At 39.8% G+C, this 19369-nt stretch overlaps 1 protein-coding gene across 8 annotated transcripts in view; it reads left to right on the forward strand.

Annotated features, from left to right (window-relative positions):
* Positions 1-19369, forward strand: part of AKAP13 (A-kinase anchoring protein 13) — a 390788-nt gene that overhangs the window by 60638 nt on the left and 310781 nt on the right. The gene's annotated exons all lie outside the window — the stretch shown is intronic.

Raw genomic sequence — 19369 nt, forward strand, 5'->3', positions numbered from 1 at the left:
TGGGAGGTAGCTGTTCAGTTGCTTGAGCCACATCTGCTCCCTAGTGACCTATACCCAGTTTTATGCCCTTTCCATGCTCCTTGCAACTTCTTTCTGGTCTCTTGTTACCAGCCTGTTCCTGCCCTTGTTGTGGAGGAAGCTGTGATAGTGTTGTCATAGTGTTCAACACAATGGTGTGAAACATTATGGCATTATAGAGGACTATCTGGATTATTTGAAGATGTAAAAATCAGCATTATTAGCTTATAGTTTACATATAATACAATTTATCCATTTTAAATGTACAGTTCAATTAGTTCTAACAAGTGCATACCATAGTATCACACCACAATGAAGGTATAGAGCATTTCTGTCACTCCAGAAAGTTTCTTCCTGCCCTTCTGCGTTTAACCCTCTACCCCCACTCCTGGGCCCAGACAAGCACTGATCTATTTTCTGTCACTAGAGTTTATCTTTTCTAGAATTCTTATAAATGGGATCATATAGTATGTAAGCCTTTATCTTTGCATCAACATTTGGAATGTTTCCAGCTTTTAGGTATTATGCATAAATCTAGGAATGTTTGCATACAAGTTTTTGCATAGCTGTGTTTTCATTTCTCTTGAGTAAATACCTAAGAGTGAGACTGTTGGGTCATATAGTTAATACATCTTTAACTTTACAAAGAAACTGCCAGACTATTTTCAAAAGTGGCTGTACCATTTTGCATTCCTACTGGCAATGCATGATGGTTTAAGTTGCTCCATTTAATTGCCATCACCTAGTATTTTCACACTTTTATTAGGTTGGTGCTATAGGCATTGCAGTTTTGGACTGTGAATTTTATTTTATTTATTTATTTCCCCCCTTCTCCTTCCCCCTGCCCTGCTGTTTTTGCTGTGTGTGTCCATTTGCTGTGTGATCTTCTGTATCTGTTTCTCTTTTTGTCTTCCCATCTTTCTCCTCTAGGATTCACCGGCATTCGATCCTGTGGCTCTGATGTAGAGAGAGGTTGCCTATCAATTGTGCCACTTCTATCCCTGGTCTCTGCTGTGCGTCACCTTGACTCTGCCCTTTGTTTCTCTTTTGTTGCATCATCATCTTTCTCCATGATTCACTTGCGCAGGCACTGGCTCACCGCTTGGTTACTTGGTGTGCTGTGCAGGTGCTCACGCAGGCACTCAGCTCGCCATGTGGGCACCTGGCTTGCTGCACAGGCACCCACATGGCGCACTTGGCTCGCCACATGGGCACTCAGCTCACCACGCAGGTACTTGGCTCACTGCACAGGCACGCTTTCTCTTCTTTTTCACCAGGAGGCCCCAGGGATTAAACCAGGGTCCTCCCATATCACTTGACCCACATCTACTTCCTGGACTGTGAATTTTAAATTATTGTAACTAGACTCAAACACATCTTTATTAATCAAAATAGGAACCATTACAATCAACACATTTTTGCCAACAAGAAATAAGTTTGTTTATTGCTGTAGCATCACTTCGGGATTCAGTGAACTCTGGGAAAGCATTTTCTTCATCCTGTCTGCAAAAAGTTGTTGAGATCCTTGAAGTGATAGTCATTTGGTGAGAGGTCAGGTGAATATGGTGGATGAGGCAAAAGCCCAATTTAGGGAAGTGGATTTGGCTCAGCGGATAGAGCATTACCACATGGGAGGTCCAGGGTTCAAACCCAGGGCTTCCTGATCTGTGTGGTGAGCTGGCCCACATGCAGTGCTGATGCACGCAAGGAGTGCCATGCCATGCAGGGGTGTCCCATGCACAAGGAGTACACCCCATAAGGAGAGCCGCCCTGCGCAAAAATTGTGCAGCCTTCTCAGGAGTGGCACCGCACATACGGAGAACTGGCGCAGCAAGATGACGCAACAAAAAAGAGACACAGATTCCCGGTGCCACTGATAAGAATAAAAGCAAACACAGAAGAACACACGGTGAATGGACACAGAGAGCAGACAACTGGGGGGCGGGGAGGGAGGAAGGGAGAGAAATAAAAAAAGAAATTAAAAAAGCCTAATTTATTCAACTTTTCAGGTGTTGGTTGTACGACATGCACTTGGGCGTGGTTGTGGACAAGAATTGGGCCCTTTCTCTTTTCGTTGCATCTCATTGATTTGCTGAGCATACTTCTCCCATGTAATGCTGGGATTCAGAAAGCTGTAGTGGGGAAGCGGGTTTGGCTCACCTGATAAAGAGTGTCTGCCTGCCACATGGGAGGCCCAGGGTTCAAACCCAGGGCCTCCTGACCCATGTGGTGAGCTGGCCCATGTGTAGTGCTGAGGCACGCAAGGAGTGCTGTGCCACGCAGGGGTGTCCCCCGCGTAGGAGAGCCCCCCTGCAAGGAGAGCCGCACGCAAGGAGTGCTGTGCCACGCAGGGGTGTCCCCCGCGTAGGAGAGCGCCCCTGCAAGGAGAGCCGCCCTGTGCTCAAAAAGCGCAGTCTGCCCAGGAGTGGCATCGCACACACGGAGGAGCTGATGCAGCAAGTGACATGACAAAAGCAGACACAGATTCCTGGTGCCGCTGACAAGAATACAAGCAGACACAGAAGAACACAGCAAATGGACACAAAGAGCAGACAACGGGGGTGGGGTGGGGGGTGGGAGGGATGGAGAAAGGGGAGAGAAAGAAGTAAAATCTTAAAAAAAAAAAAAAGCAAGCTGTAGTGGATCAGACCAGTAGCAGACCACCAAACAGTGACCATGACCTTTTTTGGTACAAGTTTGGCTTTGGGAAATGCTTTGGAGATTCTTCTCAGTCCAGCCACTGAGTTGGTTAACACTAGTTGTTTAAAATTCACTTTTCATTACACGTCACAATCTGATCGAGGAATAGTTTGTTGTTGCGTAGAATAAGAGAAGATGACACTTGAAAATAATGATTTTTTTTGATTTTCAGGCAGCTGCACCCACTTATTGAGCTTTTCCACTTCTCCAGTTTGCTTCAAATGCCGAATGACCATATAGTGGCTGACGTTGGGTTCTTCAGCAACTTCTTGTGTAGATTAAGAGGATCAGCTTCAATGATTGCTCTCAATTGGTCGTTGAGACCAATGGCTGTCCACTATGCTCCTCATCTTCAAGGCTTTCATCTCCTTTGCAACACTTTTATAAGAATATCTTTTTTTTTAAAACATGCTAAGAGTTGTGCTTTCCTTTTCCCCCCCTCCCCCTCCCACTTTCTCTCCTTCTCCCCCTGCCTCCTGTTTTTGCTGTCTGTGTCCATTTCTGTATGATCTTCTGTATCTGTTCCTTTTTTTGTCTTCTCGTCTTTCTCCTCTAGGATTCATTGGGATTTGATCCTGGGGACTTTGATGTGGAGAGAGGTTCCCTGTCAATTGTGCCACCTCAGTCCCTGGTCTCTGCTGTGCTTCACCTTGACTCTCCCCTTTGTCTCTCTTTTGTTGTGTCATCATCTTGCTGTGTGACTCACTTGAGTGGGCACTGGCTCACCATGTGGGCACTCACATGGTACTCAACTCACTGTGCAGGCACCCATGTTGGCACTTGGCTCTCTGTGGGCACTGGTTTGCTATGCAGACATGCTTTCTCTTCTTCTTTTTCACCAGGAGGCTCCAGGGATCAAACCCAGATCCTCCCATATGGTAGGCAGAGGCCTTATCACTTGAGCCACCTCTGCTTCCCTGCAAAAACTCGAACCACCACTGCACTGTACATTCGTTAGCAGTTTTGGGCCATATGCATTGTTGATGTTGCAGGTTGTCTCTGCTGCTTTACAACTCGTTTAACTCAAATAAGAAAATTGTCCAAATTTGCTTTTTGTCTAACATCATTTCCATAGTCTAAACGAAATATAAAATAGCAAATAATAAGTCATTAGCCCCCCCCAAAAAAAACCCATAAAGTGAGAAATGCACATTAAAATGATGTATAACATAACTACATTTATTTAAGAATGTATTCTGGACTGGAGAAGAATGTACAATGTAAGCTATGGTCCATGCGGTGTGGCAGGGCTCCAAAGTGTATTCACCAAATGCAGTGAATGTGCCTTACTGATGAAAGGGGATGTTGATCTGGGAGGAGCAGGGAGGGTCTGGAGTGGGGTATATGGAAGCCTCTTAAGTTTTTTAATGTAATGTTTTGTGTGATCTGTTTACCTTTTTTAAAAAAAGACAACAAAAAAGAATATATGCTAATATCAAATGGCAGATTTCAACAAGCAGTTACTTTTGCACCAGCCAATTAAATTTAAGCCATGCTAGTAGGTGTGTAGTGGTATCTCATAGTAGCTTTAATTTGCATTTTCCTGATGACTAATAATGTGTATCTTATGTTTATTTCACACCATCCATATATCTTCTTTGGTGAAGGATCTATTTGTTTCCCCATTGTTAAAAAAGTTGTCTCATTGAGTTATAAGATTTCTTTATATATTCCAGGTAAACATCCTTTATCAAATATGCATTGTGATTTTTTTCTCCCTAATTTCTCCATTCCTTTTTTTTTATTAGCACATCTGTAGGCTTACAGAAAATCCTGCAGTAAATAGAGTTCCCATGTATTTCCCCCCCTCTCCAGTTTTCCCTATTATTAACATTTTGCATTAGTGTGATACTTACATTGAAATTGATAAAACAATATTATAATATGCTGTTGATTTTAGTCCACTGTTTACGTTAGGGTTCACTCAGTGTTGTATGGTTCTGTAAGTCTGTGCGTGTGTGGTAACTTGGAAACAATTTAAAATTTTCTTTTTCCCCATTTCATATATACAGCTCACTCATCCATTGCCAAAACTTTTCCATCACTCCACACAGAAACTCTGTCTCCTTTTCATGTTAATGGTGTCTTTCAAAGAGCGGAAGTTCCTAATTTTGTTAAAGTCTAATTTATCCATTGTTTTTCTAATTTGTACTTTTTGTGTCCTGTAAAAAAAATATTAAACCCAAGGTAAAAAATTTGTTCTAAGTCTTGAGATCAGGTTGTACAAGCCCACCAGTTTTGTTCTTTTTCAGAATTGATACGGATATTGTGATGGTTAATTTCATGTCAGTTTGGTTGTAGTGTCCAGTTGTTTGGTCAAGCAAGCACTGGCCTGCTTGTTACTCTGAGGGTATCATTGGTCAGTTGACTGCATCTGTGGCTGACTCCATCTATAATCAAGAGAGATTTCCCTCAGCAATGAGGGGAATCTCCTCATTCAATCAGTTGGAGGTATTAGAGCAAGACTTGAGGAAGTCAAAAGTCAAAAGAATTTCTTCCTTTTTTTTTTTTTCTTTAGCCAGCCAGCTTCTCCTGGGGAATACACATTCTTCAAAGTTTCCAGCTTGTGGCCCGTCCAACATGATCTCCATGATTGTGTGAGCCAATCCCTATAATAAATCTGTGGTTCTGTTTCTCTGGAGAACCCTGACTAATACAGATTTTGGTATTAGAAAGTGGGATGCTGCTATTATGAATATCTAAAAATATGGTTCTGGCTTTGGAGTTGGGTAATGGGTAAAGGTTTGAAGATATGAGGTGCTTGATAGAAAAGCCCAAGTTTCTTTCTTTGAAGAGGCAGTTGGTAGAGTTAAGGATATTGTAAGAAAGAAGTCTCCTTCTGGAAGAAAATAAGGCTCACCTGATTGTGGAGAAGTAAAGAATTTATTTTTAGGCTTGCAAGAAGGGGTGCACAACCAGAAAACATGGCTAGCGCCCTGAACAAAGGAAAATGACACAATTTATATCCCTAAGCCTAACACGCAAGCCCTTTCTCTATTTCTGCGTAGATTGGTACTTCAGAGGTTACAGCCTATCCATGAATTCTAACTTTCCTAGTTTTTAAAAAAAAAAGATTTATTTTTTTATTCCTTCCCTGCCCCCACCGCCCAGTTGTCTGCTCTCTGTGTCCATTTGCTATGTGTTCTTCTGTGTCCCCTTGTAACCCCAGTTTTTAATTATTAGCTGCTTCCCTCACATTCCAACCATTTTGGCTTTTACCTGCTCCTTTTGCCAAATAAGGTATGGAATTTAGTGCTGAATTGGTATTGACTTAGCTCTTTCATATGCATCTTTTTTTACCAGCTATACAACTGGCTTGAGCTGGTTTCTTTTGTTTCTGCTTAATCCAGGAGTGGGAGACTGAGGCAATAAGCTGCCAAGTTACATTAATCAGTATTTTCTTTCACATTTACGTGACAACTAAACTGATCCCTGTCTCTTACAATATTGGAGGTACTTCCAGAAAGGGTTTAGAAGGAAATGATAATTGTATTTTGGAAACTGGAAGAGAGGTTATCTTTGTTATAATGAAGAGACACAGAAGTTAGCAAAACTGTGTTCTTTTGCTATATAGAAGACAAAACTTGTAAGGAATGGGATGAATTTGGGTATTGTGCTGAGATTTCCAAAATAAGCATGGAAGGTGTGGCCTGCTTTCTCCTTGCTGCTTATAGTAAAATGAGAGAGGAAAAAGGTAAATTAGAGATTAAACTGTTGAGCACAAAGAAACAAGCAGTTGGTGATTTGGAAAATTCTCAACCATTCCAGATACTCAAAGCCAGAAGCAGCTCTCTGGAGGCCCTCCCTAAGCTCCTGGGAAGAGAATTCCTTGTGAGGGTGTGGCCAAACAACAGTTTGCTGAAGAAGTAGTATCTTGAACACTGATCTAGTCGGTTATATCAAAGGAAGTCAGGAGTGGAAATGAAGTTTGTCTGGGAAGGATTTGTGGAAAATCTTTTTCTGATGGTTTGTACACCCTTGAATTAATTCTGTATGAACAGAAGCTGCCAGCCTGCACTGCAAGAGCCTGAGAAGGGATGAATTGAAGGAAGAGTGACTCCAAAGGCAGAATCACGGACCCAGAATAGGTTATTTTTACTTAAGGTGTGGCCCAGCTGAATGAGGGTAGGTTTTAAACCAGATTACTGGAGACTTTGTAAATCCAGGATCAGAGAAGGTCACAGGAAGAAGCCAGAAGTCAGCAGGAGTCTGGAAAAGGAGACAACCTGGTCTTGTGATACAAGAGTGAAGGAACCCCAAGGACTCCTGGCAAGCCAGCACCAGAATGCTACTAACCCAGGAGGAAGCAAGCCATGAGACAGTTGTTCTCTTGTTTAAGCTGGACCATTGTTTGGTATTTAGCATAGTATTCTGGCAAATTAACTGGTCATTTGCATTTCTGTATGTGTTTTTATAATCAGCTTGTCCATTTCTATAAGAAAACCTGCTGGAATTTTGGTTGGAAATGCATTATATCTGTAGTTCAATTTGGGGAGAGCTGACATGTAACAAACAATATTAAATGTTCTCATCCATCAATGTGGTATATCTTTCCATTTTTAAAAGATTGTTTTTAATTTGTTTCAAATTTTCTAGTTTTCAATATATAGACCTTGCACATATTGTTAAGCTTATCCTTAAATATTTCATGTTTTTGATCCTATTGTAAATGTTATTTTTGAAATTTCAACGCCCAGTTGTCTTTTGTGACATGGAAATCCAGTAGATTCTTGTATTAATATGTTGGTGCAAAATTCAGGAAATCTTAAGGTCACCCTCACTTCTGGATACTAGTTGCAAGTTTGGAGGTCCCAAAGACTACCCTTAAGTTTAGTAATTTGCTAGATGGCCTCATTACTCATCGAAAACTGTTATATTCAGTTTATTTTGGTGAAAGGATGCATAATAACATCAGCCAAGTGAAGAGGCGCTTGGATGTCCAGGAGAGTTCCACACATAAGCTTCCATGTATCCTCTTCCAGTGGAGTTGTGGACAGTGCTAATTCTCTCAGTAATGATGTAAGATAATAAACAGGGAGTATTGCTAGCCAAACTCACTCAAGCTTTGGTGTCTAGAAGTTTTTTGGGTTCGTTTATGTAGACATAGTTGATCACCTATGTGGCTGAGCTTTAGTCTCCAGCTACGCTGTATAAATCACATTGTTAGGCTGTCGTATGGCCCAAAGACCCAGGTAAATGCTTACCACGGAGCACATTCCCAGGGATTAGAGCTCCTCCCAGGAGCTAAGGACAGAGGCTACACCTGTCTTTGGGTAAAGTTAATTCTTTACTACACAGTTGGCCTTGTAACTTGTCACTTTGCTAAAATCATTATTATTTTTAGTAGCTTTTTTGTAGATTCCTTAGGATATTAAACTTAAATAATTATGCTGTTTACAAATAAAGACAGTGTTACTTCTTTTTTTCTCCCTTTCCCATTTGTATATCTTTTATTTATTTTTCTTTATTTACTGCTTGGGGATCACCAGTGCAGTGTTGAATAGGACTGACTGATGATCAGTTATGTCTTTGCCTTATTGCCTGTTTCAGGGCTAAAGCATTCAAGTTTTTCACCCTTCTGTATGTTGGTGGTAACATGCAGGTTAGTGTTTTTTTGGTGGTTTTTTTTTTTTTTCAGGTTCTGGAGATTTCCTTTCTATTCCTATTTTGCTGATAGTTTCCTCATGGACGGGTGTTGGGTTTTTGCCAAATGCTTTTTCTGCATCTAACAAGATAGTTGTGTAGTTTTAAAAACTTTACTTTTTTGATATATCAAAATCTATTGACCCCTCCCCCCCCCCCGGTCCCCCCATATTAACTCAACCTTGCATTCCTGGGAAAAACTGAATTTGGTAATGATGTATTTATCTTTTTTACATTTCTGGATTTGACCTGGTAACATTTTGTTCATAAGGGGTTTGGTTTATGTGTTTCTGGCAATATCTTTGTCTAGTTTTAATATCAGGATAATGCTGGTTTCATAAAATAAGTTAGAAAATGCCATGCCCTGTCCCTCCTCTCCTTTTCTGAAAGATTTTGGTGTAGAATTGATATCATTCCTTCCTTAAATGCTTAAATGTTTGGAACAAGTCACCTTAATGCTTTCTGGGCCTGACATTTTTTTTTGTGAGAAAACAAAAGAATTTAGTTTCTTTAATAGATAGCAATTCTTATGGATGTGTATTGGCATCTTACTATAGTTTTAATTTGCATGTCCCCTAACAGATATGCTGTTTAGCATCTTTTCTTGTGCCTGTTGCTAATTCAGTGTTCTTTACTGAAATATCTATTCAGATATTTTGCCCATTTTTAAATTGAGCTATCTTCTTATTGATTTGGAAGAATTCTTCATAAATCTTGGATACAAGTTCTTTTAGATATATGATTTGTAAGTATTTTCTTGTAGTCTGTGGTATGCCAAAGAGTAAAATTATGACTTTCATGCAAATATAAAATCAATATGTCAGATTTTAAAATTTATAATGAAACTATTTTCACTGTTCTTTCATTTAACATAATTTCAAATTAGGTGTTTGGTCTAAGATGAACTAAACAGATAATCTTAAATCTCCTAAGAGATTGTTTTTCACACTGTTAACCTGAGTAGGGAATGGGGTTTCAGGACCCCAGCTCTGACACCTAATATTTTACCCCTTGACGTTTTACCTATAGATACAGAAAGATACATAAGAATCAAGTTGTGTGCAGGAATAATAATAATCTCTTGTGTTATATACTTGCCACCTCTATAGGTCTGTGATCATGACAACTGATTTTTTTCCCCTAACAAAGTTCAGTATGAATTTTGTTTTTGCTTTTAGTAAAATGTCAGAATATGCAAAAAGGCTGCACTTCTCCAAATAAATTAAAAATAGTATTTGGGGATTTTTAATTCTTCAGTGAGTCCAAGCTGAGCCATGAGTATGATTGATGGGTTCTATTGATCCTTCTAATTCCTAGTTTGGTGACCATCAACAAATTGGCACCCACAGTTAAGCTGGCAAGCATAAATTTTCGAGAGTGGTAGAATCTCATTCCCATAATGCCAGCCAGAGTTACAGATGTAGCTAGGAAAACCCAAATGTTCCCTGGATCCTGAGAGCTGATAAGCACCCAGGCCTTCTAAACCCTTTTTTCTAAATAAGAGCCCAACTGTCAGGGATAGGGCTCTGCCTGTTTTTGCATAACCAGTGATCCCACCAGAAACAACCAATGCTGCATAGCTAAAGTGAAACCAATGAAAAGGTAGTAAAGAGCTGGACTCGTACATTGTTTTCTCTCCCCTCTGTCTAGTCAGGAAGCCTCCAGCTGAATCAGGGGACAAAAGCCAGTATCCCCAGCTACCTGAACTGCTCTCCTGAGGGTTAGCTTCGGTTTGCAAGGGAGTGGATATCTCTCAGCCTCCGTTTAAGATTTTATTTAATTCAGTTATTAATGAGGAATCCAGTGAGATGTTAAAACTGATTGCACCTATCTAGGTTTTTTTTTTTTTTTTTTAAATATATGCTGTTCATTGTGGATGATATGTTTTAGAGACTGTGTGTGTGTGTGTGTTTAAATCTTCTCAAGCGTGTTAGCTTTTGTTCTAGCAGGCCGCTATTTTTGGGTAGGCTTTAAATGCCTGCTTTAGTGAGTAGGAGCTGAAATCTCTTCTCAGTTCTTTTATCCTTCCACACTTTGCCTTTTGCTGGGAACTTTGATCTGTCTCCAGTGCATGTGCAGTTAGGAATCTGACAAAGATGGGTAGAGTTTATATGCAGATTTTAAGACTGTAGCTTTGAGTTCTAGCTACTGCATCCTGTACTGCAGCGTACTATTAGTTGAAAAGCACTATAATAATTTATATTACTTGGCACATTTCTCTCCTTCCATGGGTTGATTCTCTTGGTTCTTGCCTACTTTCATATGCCTTCAAATGATGGCTTTTAATATTTTGCCTAGAGTTTACAGTCATCTGTAGGACCAATAGTCTTAATATTGCCTTGTCTGCCTTTTCCTTTGATTTTGTAAATAGTGGAGCTCTTTTTTCGTCTCAAAATCAGTAGTTAGACCATTCTACTGGATTTGATATCTGTATTTTCCTTCTTTTTGCCGTAGTGTTTTTGGATCTATTCAGCTATCCCTCACTTTTTTTTTCTTTCAGAGAAAGCACTGTGTAGGACTTAGAGTATATATTAAATATTCTCCAAACCTTTAAAGTTATCCATTGTCAACTCCAGTTACCTTTCCATAGTGCATTTCTTTGAATGAGGTGTTAGAAACTTAACTCAAGATTTCAAATTTTTGGAAGTGAAAGGAATAGGTTAATTTTACTTGCAAGATTTAAAACATGTTTTCCTTGCTTCTAGTTCTGTTTAGCCTAGAGTCCTTGAAAGGCAGAGCTCACCTTGGGATGGTAGGTGCAACTAATGTTAAACTGGAGTAGGGTTTCTGGTTCTGCTTGTTAAAACTGGAGGCCTGAGGCTGTTAGCCCTTGTCTGAATTTCACCTAAGAAGGGAGTGTCTCCTTAGAGATTCCATAACTGAGTTTTCTAGATTTCCCGACTCTGTGGTACTTCTTTTTCTCTTGGACTAGGTGGGGAGGCATTCTGTGGGTGGCTGCATTCTTTGTTTGCTCCTTGGCACTGACCTGGGATAGAAATCAGGGTGTGTTGTGGAAGGTGGTGATATAATTTTTTTTTTTTTCCATCCATCACACTTTGTTCTGTTTTTAAATTTTATGTTCAGCCTAAAACCCAATTTCAAGGCTGATAATTCCTCTCTGAAAAGCCAGTGTACTTTTCACTGTGTGTCATGAAGTGATACGATGGTATACTCCTTAATTAGGACTTACAGTTTGTGAGATTTAATACTGTACTGGCAGAAACATTATCGTTCACTTTCACTGTGATTTTGTATGTGAAAGACTGTTCACGCGTTTGGATATTGCGCTGAAGTTTGACTTTCTTCATCATATTTTTTAGAACTTAGGGGGAAAACATCTCAGGAGTTTCTGTTGCTTATGTAACAGCAACTAAAGTTTTTGGGCAGCAGATTTCAGTTGGCAGATATTAGCTTGTGTTTGTGTGGAAGGGAGTCCATTCCCAGCTGGTTCTCAAGCTTGTAAACATTTCCATTTGGATGTGGGTAGGACATGTTGGCCTGTTGAGTTGCTTTACTTGTTGGGTAATCATGTAGCTGACCTTTTCTGTAGTCCATGCTCTCCTACTTTAGAAAAACAGAATATGGTTCATCTCTGAATTAGTCTATGATCATAAGTTTTTGGGAGCTAAAGCAGATGAGTTAGAGGAGCTTTAAACACACATCTGCCTCTCTCCACTCCCTTCAATCCTTTTTTAATGTAATATTTTTTCATTAACAAGTTTATTGAAATATATCATTCATGCATGAGCATACACAGACAGTATTATATAGTAAGTGTTATGAACTTACAAAGCAAATATTCAGTATCATGCCAGGCTCCTGTACATCACCCTACCACCAAGGTCTTGGGCTGTGAAACATTTGTAACAAATTATGAAAGAGCATCTTCAAACTATTACTACTTCAGTTTTTAAACTAGTGAAATGCTACTTCCTCTGCCAAGCATGTCCTCCCTCATTTGTTTTTGTATTTAAGGTACGCATCATTTCTGTATGTGGAATTATGGTGTGTTAGAGATGAGAGGAACTTTCACCAGCACCTAATCCAAACCCTTCCTTTCACAGAATAAGAAATGAGGTCCTAAAGGTCCTAAAGGATTAGGAGAAGCAGCAGTGTAGCCATGTGAAGTTAAGAAAAGGGATTTTGGAGTCAGATCTGGGTTCAAATTCCAGCTACTATTTACTAGCTGTTTGGCCTTATACAGGTTACATAATTTTAACCCTGAATCTCATCATTTGTAAAATGCATTAATGCGAGGAAATGTATCAGTGCCAGCAAAGATGATGGCTGCACTTATGTCTTCATAATTGGCGACCCATAAGTGGTCAGGAATATAGAATTAAGGTGCTTATTTTTTGGGTGAGCAAATGAAACACCTATTGAGTGAAGCAGGAATCTATGAACACCTGTCAGGTGTATGTAAGTAGTGTGATTTTTGAGGAATATGGATTCTGAAAGCCAGTTGAGTGCATTTGCTCACCAGTGGGTGTATTACAGTATATGCTTGAAAGAGGAAGAGGGTGGGAAGAGAAGTAAAGAGGGAGGGGTGTTTAAAAAAAAAACAAACCCTCTGCTGAGTTTCAGAAATAGATTTCAGAGGCCCAGAAGATGCTTGTTACAAGAGGATGAGATCAGTTGGTATAATTGGAACTAGTTGATAATCCTTTTATTCTGTTCTCTGAACATTTACAGTGCTCCTATTTCCATACAAACATGTGAGCTAGAAAATGTCCCTTCATGGAAATTTTATGTGTCAAGTAGGGGAGGGAGGAGAATGTAGGGTGGAGCCAGCTGTTTTCAGCCTTGATCTTCTGTTAACTTCTTCCTGTGGTAGGTATGGGACAGTTTTATTCTATTTTTATACTTCTGGAGATTATTTTAGAATATGATTTGTGGTGTGGTAGCACCAGCATTTGGGGCTAGGGGCAGAGGGGAAAAAGGGAGTCAGGAATATATGTTGAAACTCTGAACAATAATTGACTTCTTAGCTTCTACCTCATAGATAGTTGAGACTCTGTCATTTTGTGGTTTTTACCATGCTACTTCCTGCCGATGGAGAGCCAGCTGCAAAGATACTGCTCCCACATTTGGTAGTTGAAAACACCTTTCTTTATTTTATTTAAGTCCCCTAAAGATTGAATTGGTGTCTCTGGGATTTTACCTTTAAATTCTCCAACTAGTGGTTATTTGAGTGGGCTCTTTCTCTTCTGTTCTCACTGCAGGCAAGGAGTGAGGATTTTATTTTCCAGTTTCCTGTCTCGCATTACCATTTTCTTCCTGGTTGTCCCAGGGCAGGTATGCCTGTTTGATGGGTTGGTGTCCCTGAAAGACAAAAATTTACAGAACAGCCACTCTGGGTCACTGCTTTACTGAGTGCTACATAAGTGGCATTTCATTTGACCTGTAACAACTCTCTGAGGCAAGTGATCGTTAACTCCCATTTTTTACAGAGGAAGAAGGCACTCTAGCTAGCAAGGGATTGGACTTCAGCTCCCTAGTCCCCCAAGACCCTCTTGCTGTGGTCAGAGAGGTTCATCCACTCCTCATTTGGAATGGGATAGTTAACTGTGTTGATTTTGTGCTTTGGCTATCTCTGGGTTTTTTTGAGCAACCTTAGTTCAGAATTCAGATCAGTCTGAATTGTCGCCTTCTTAACCATGACTAGTCCAGCGCTGAACCAACTGTTTGCTGCAGTCGGGGCTTGCTGAGGGGGTGTTTTAGTTTATGTAGAGAACCAGAAGGCCAAGGACTTAGGCTTTCTGGAGAGTTTATTCAGAGTATTAATAATTTGTTCTATCTCCATTGTCTGTCTAGAGTAGCCACTCAAATATTTGTTGAGTTGAATTATTTCCCTTTGTTGCCTTTCACATACCTTTTCTTTGTGTGTTGTACATCTTCTATGCCTCACCCCCATCCAAATTGCTTTCTTAATGGCCTGGGCTCTTTGAACACAAAACTGCAGACACCTGTTCCCCACCTCCACCCCAGTTAACGGAAAGTTCAAAGCAGCAGTTTTACTTTTAGAACAATATGCCCGGAAGTCTTTAGTCTTTTATTCCCCCTCCCGCCCCCCAAATTAATTCACTTTTTGATTTTAAAGGTTTTCAGAAAAAGTAGTCAGTTGAAGTGTTCATTATGACGAAATTATTACTTGGGTCATTCTATTATATTGCTTTTTTGAAATATCTATTGTGTATTTCACATTTTAACTGTTTATTTATTTTTAATTTCTTAGGAGGTTAAAATACGTACGGGACCTCGTACGTAAAGTGCAACCTATTATGTAAAGGACAACCACTGAGTTACACCTGCTTCTGTATTTCACATTTTGAAGTGTAATTCTTAAAAGAAGGAGAGAGGAGTCACACAGGGAGAACACTGTGTCACAACTGAGGGAGAGGTTGCTGCCAAAGCACCAGAAGCTAGGAAGAGGAAAGGATGGATGGGATGCTCTCCTGTGGATTTCAGACTTCTGGCCTCCAGAACTGGAGACAAGACATGTCTATTGTTTTAAGCCGCCCAGTTGGTAGTACTTTGTTACGGCAGCCCTAGGAAACTAAGGCTTAACTATCCAAGCAAAATTAGCCATAACTCTTAGAAATTGGCATTTCAAAAATTAAGTACTTCTCCTCCCTTGCCTACGTTGTGCACTCCTAGGAACACAGATTCACAGCCCTACATATTCCTTGGGCAGGGTTACTGAGGAATCCCTTTCCCATATAGTAAGAGATGGAGAAATAGGTCCATTATTTTAGAGGACTGAGAAGTTTTTGTCTTAAATTAGCTAAATATTCTGCTAAAAAAAAAACCCTCCCAAAACCCACTTAATCATGTCATCACAGATTCTATAGCTATATGTCACCTAGGTTGTTGGAATTGTGGATGGTGATATTCATGTGCTTTAGCATTCTGACTTTAGTTTGTTTCCACCTAAAATAAATTTTTCCAGGAATTTTTCTTTGTACTCTTTGCTCAGTGTATGCTATAAAGAACAGGAATTACTCTTCAAGGAATAAGGCAGGTCAGGAATATGTTAGGAATACAAATTCCTCATTAAAAATAAAATTTCTCATGTAAAAAGTTAATAAACTGGTATTTTAAAAAATCTTAATATGGGGCTGCTGAAAAAGAATGGAGTTTTTTTTTCTCTGTAGAATTCCATTTAATTCTGAAGTATATAAATTTATTTTCTTCGAAGTCTTTACTGACAGAACTATCCCCTGATTTTGAGATGATTAAAAAAAACCTACCTGTTTTCCAGTATCATTGTTATCAAGGTGCTAATTTAAAGACTTAAACTAGGGAATCATATTCTTGAAGGCAATATTCATCCTTGGGACAGGTGAACCATTTAATAACTAAAAGCTTAACATTGACATTTCTAACATCTGTTTCTGAACCCTCATCTGCCTGCCACTCATGGTAATAACCTGATAGTTCCTTTGTCGCATAGTGTGTCCAAGAAGGCTAGTCTCAGTCTCACTGTGAAATAACTCCTAACAGAGCAGCCGCTACAAGCTCTGGACTATGTCTAGGTAAGGTCATCCGATTCAGTGTTATCTGCATTTGTGTGTGAACCCACTTGCCTACATTTAGCCTTTCCAAGTGGTTTATAATTGGTTTAGCCACAAGTGGGCTGCTTGGTTTTTGGATGATAGAGGCTGGGGAGGATGAAGGAAGTATAAAGACCTGAATTTGGCAGTCTTGTTACCGGATATCTATTTTAACCACTATTGAAGTTAATTTACATAAAGCCCAGCTGTGTATGAATTTTTCTAAATTTAAAGTTGATTTTTATTACCTTAGGGATAAAAGTGTCAGCACTATTGAATTTATGGTTTTGCTCTCCTGTGTCTGGACCTCCTGGCAGTTACAGTTCCGTTTTCCTTTGGATAACAGGATACAGCTGGTGGCTGAATTCTCACCTGTGGAATGGTCATTCTGAGTTTTTTTCTCTGAGCAGCTCTTTACATAGCAGCAGAAACCATTTTAGCAGGAAACCACAAGCCTGGGTTAATCACCAAAAGAGAATTGAAATACTATGTGCATGTGTTCCTCTTCTTAGAGATACCAACCATCATATGAAAGCCCAAGCATAGTGTTAGGCAGCTTTTTGCCCTCCTCTCTCTGTGAGGTTGAATTCCCTGACTCTGGTTTCTGTTGCCTCTCTGGCAGATTAAACAAACTGCTTCAGGCTGAATTCCTTAAAGACATAACTGTTTTTAATGAGCTACTAAATTAACCATATGGGTGTAGATTGACTTTAGATATTTTGATTCTAATAGATTTTTGCCCTCATAGCTATAGCTATCAGGACCCCTTGCCATTGAACTATGGTACAGAAAAGCTGCTGATTAAAATTTCCATGTTTCTGATGTTCATATCAAATATTTAGTACTTAACTGGGTACTTGGCACTGTGTCCAGTACTGTGACATGAGTTGTAATACCTTGAAGGAGTACTACAGGTAACATCTAAACTGATGGTCTAGAGCAAACAAATTGGGAAGAGAAGGAAAGCACAGAAATAAAACCCACAAAAGATATGACGGTATGTGATTTATTACTGATGGTGTATTATAGATTATCAGCAATAAACCTATTAAAAATTACTGTGGGTGAATTGCATTAGCAGGAGCTAAGGCATGAGGACTGGACTGAGCATGGGTATGCAGAAACTGGATGGATGGTGTAGGTTGGGTAGAAAGCAGTGCAAGGCTGCCCAAGATAATGAGGAATCTTGAATACTGTTTGGAGGCACCAGAGGGGTGGGGACAGTGGGGAGTCCGGATGGCTTCTGAGAGTTCACCAGAGATAAATGGCATGATTAATAGAGCACTATATCTGTTTGGGTCTACATTTCTAACTGTGCCCTTTATGTAGTTAGGGATCAGCATAGTTGATTGGAATGGCTCAGGAAATGTGGGAGTTGAATGAAATGTGAGGTTAGTGCTAAAATGCCTAATCATGTAATTCATAACAGGCAATAAGACTAGAAAATTTATTGTACATTTTCTTATTACCCACCACTGTGTTAAACATTTTACACACATTTAAAAATTCTTATTTATCTCCATTTTACAGATGAGGAAAGTAAAGCTTGACAATTACTTAACTTATTTAAGATAATACAGCTAGTTAAGTGCTGAAGTGATATCTCAAGTGCATATCTTTCTGTTTCCAATTCTGAGTATATTGCCACTCTAACTTTTCCTCTTACAGCCTGTACCTAGGGGTAAAGAATGCTTTAAATGCTAGAGGGTCTCTCATAGAGATTAGGACTCTGCAGTCATCTCTTACGGTAATATCTGTTGTTCATCAGAGTGGCTCGTAAAAATGTCATAATAAATATGACATTTACTTTTTTACAGAGGAAGTGTAGTGAACTTATTAGCCCACCTGGCAACCACCAGTCACGAACAGTCCTCATGTGTCTGTGAAGGCAGCTTTTAGACTTCTAGACTGGGGCCCAGGGTGAAGAGCCACTTTAACAAAAGCACCTTGAAGTAGACTCTTAGAGGTTGGAAGTGCTAAAAAAGCTAAGTTGGATTTAGTGTGTCCCCAAAACTATGATCCCATTTTATTTTTAAGCTTCTCTTTACTTTTCTTGAGGTATGGCAGGTTATTGCCTTAGAGTCATCACCTAGGACACCCTAAAAAAAAAAGGGTTGGTATTCAGAAAGAATCCTAAAAGAGTGCGTACTACTGTGTAGGCAGAGAGGGAACTACATAATGAAAGTAGTGTTAGGAAGTTGAGTAAGAGGTGCAGATGGAGCATGGAGAAAGTTTCTCAGGGTGGTAAGGCTCTGGCACTAGATGTATACAAGTAGAGGCAGGCAGGCTGGCAGTGATTTCCCACTTGGGGAAGAAGTATGAGTTGAGCTGCTTCAGAGACCCTGTCTAATTATAAGGCCCTGTGATGATGGTATTTGATTAGAGATGGGAATGAGGGCTCCAGGGCCTGTGCAAATAGATTTGGAACCAACCTTTGCCCGCTGCACATCAGGGAAGCCAAGAGGAGAGCTGGCGTGGTCTTACTGGTTATGAGCCACAACAGGCACTTGTCTGGGTTTGAGATCAGGCTGCAAGATTACAGACTTCTTCCTGTGGTACTTTTGGTGAATTGTTGAACCTGCACCTGTGAATGAACAGAAATTGCAGGTCTATACTTTCAGCTGAAACAAACAAAAAAAGGGCAGGGTATTTGTTGATGGCATTGTGTGGCTGTAATTCTTTTAGTGTAGACCTGTGTCACAGTGGCTTGTATATTTTCCTCTACTCCCCTTTGTCTCTAAAGCCAGGCAGCTTTGAGGATTTCATTCACCTATTTAACTCTCAGCATCTCGCTTTGCTCTGTCATGGCTTTTCCACAGGTCTTTCCTTCTGCTCTACTTCTCCTTCCTCCTATATCCCTGGTGAAACTGACCTCAAATGGTTGCCTCTTCCAGTAACCTGCCTGGGCCCTCCCTTCTGGGGGAGTTTATTGCTCCTTCCTAATCCTTGTGATCTTGTTTTTATTGCCCTTACCATACTGTGTTAAAATCGTCTGTTTACATGTAAATTGGTAGGGGCCCATGTATTACTTATCTCTAAAGCTCCCCAACTAGCTTAATAAATGAGATTATCTAATTTTATTGATAGTTTATGTGCCAGGCATTTGTTGTAAACACATGTAAAGAAAAGAAGGGCCCTAAGCATTGAAAAGATTTCGGTATACTCTCTCATATGTGTTTCAGAGTAAACTGGTAAAATGTGTGTAAGAAAGTAAGAGTTCTGATATTTTTGTTATAGTTGTTACATAATAACAATTTGGATTTTCTCTTCTTTTTTTTTTTCTTCCTATGTGTACATGTGCCCTAAACGCAGGCTCATTGTGCCAGTTGGATAATCCAAAACTGATAAAAAGAATAAAGTAAATGAGTGAATGTGGGTATTAGTGTTTTTGGTTGTTCTTGTTCTTTGCGTTATTTTGCTTTGTACTTTTATATTACTGTTGATATTGCCCAGTG

This window comes from Dasypus novemcinctus, chromosome 3 (genome assembly GCF_030445035.2).
Source record: "Dasypus novemcinctus isolate mDasNov1 chromosome 3, mDasNov1.1.hap2, whole genome shotgun sequence".
NCBI lineage: Eukaryota > Metazoa > Chordata > Mammalia > Cingulata > Dasypodidae > Dasypus > Dasypus novemcinctus.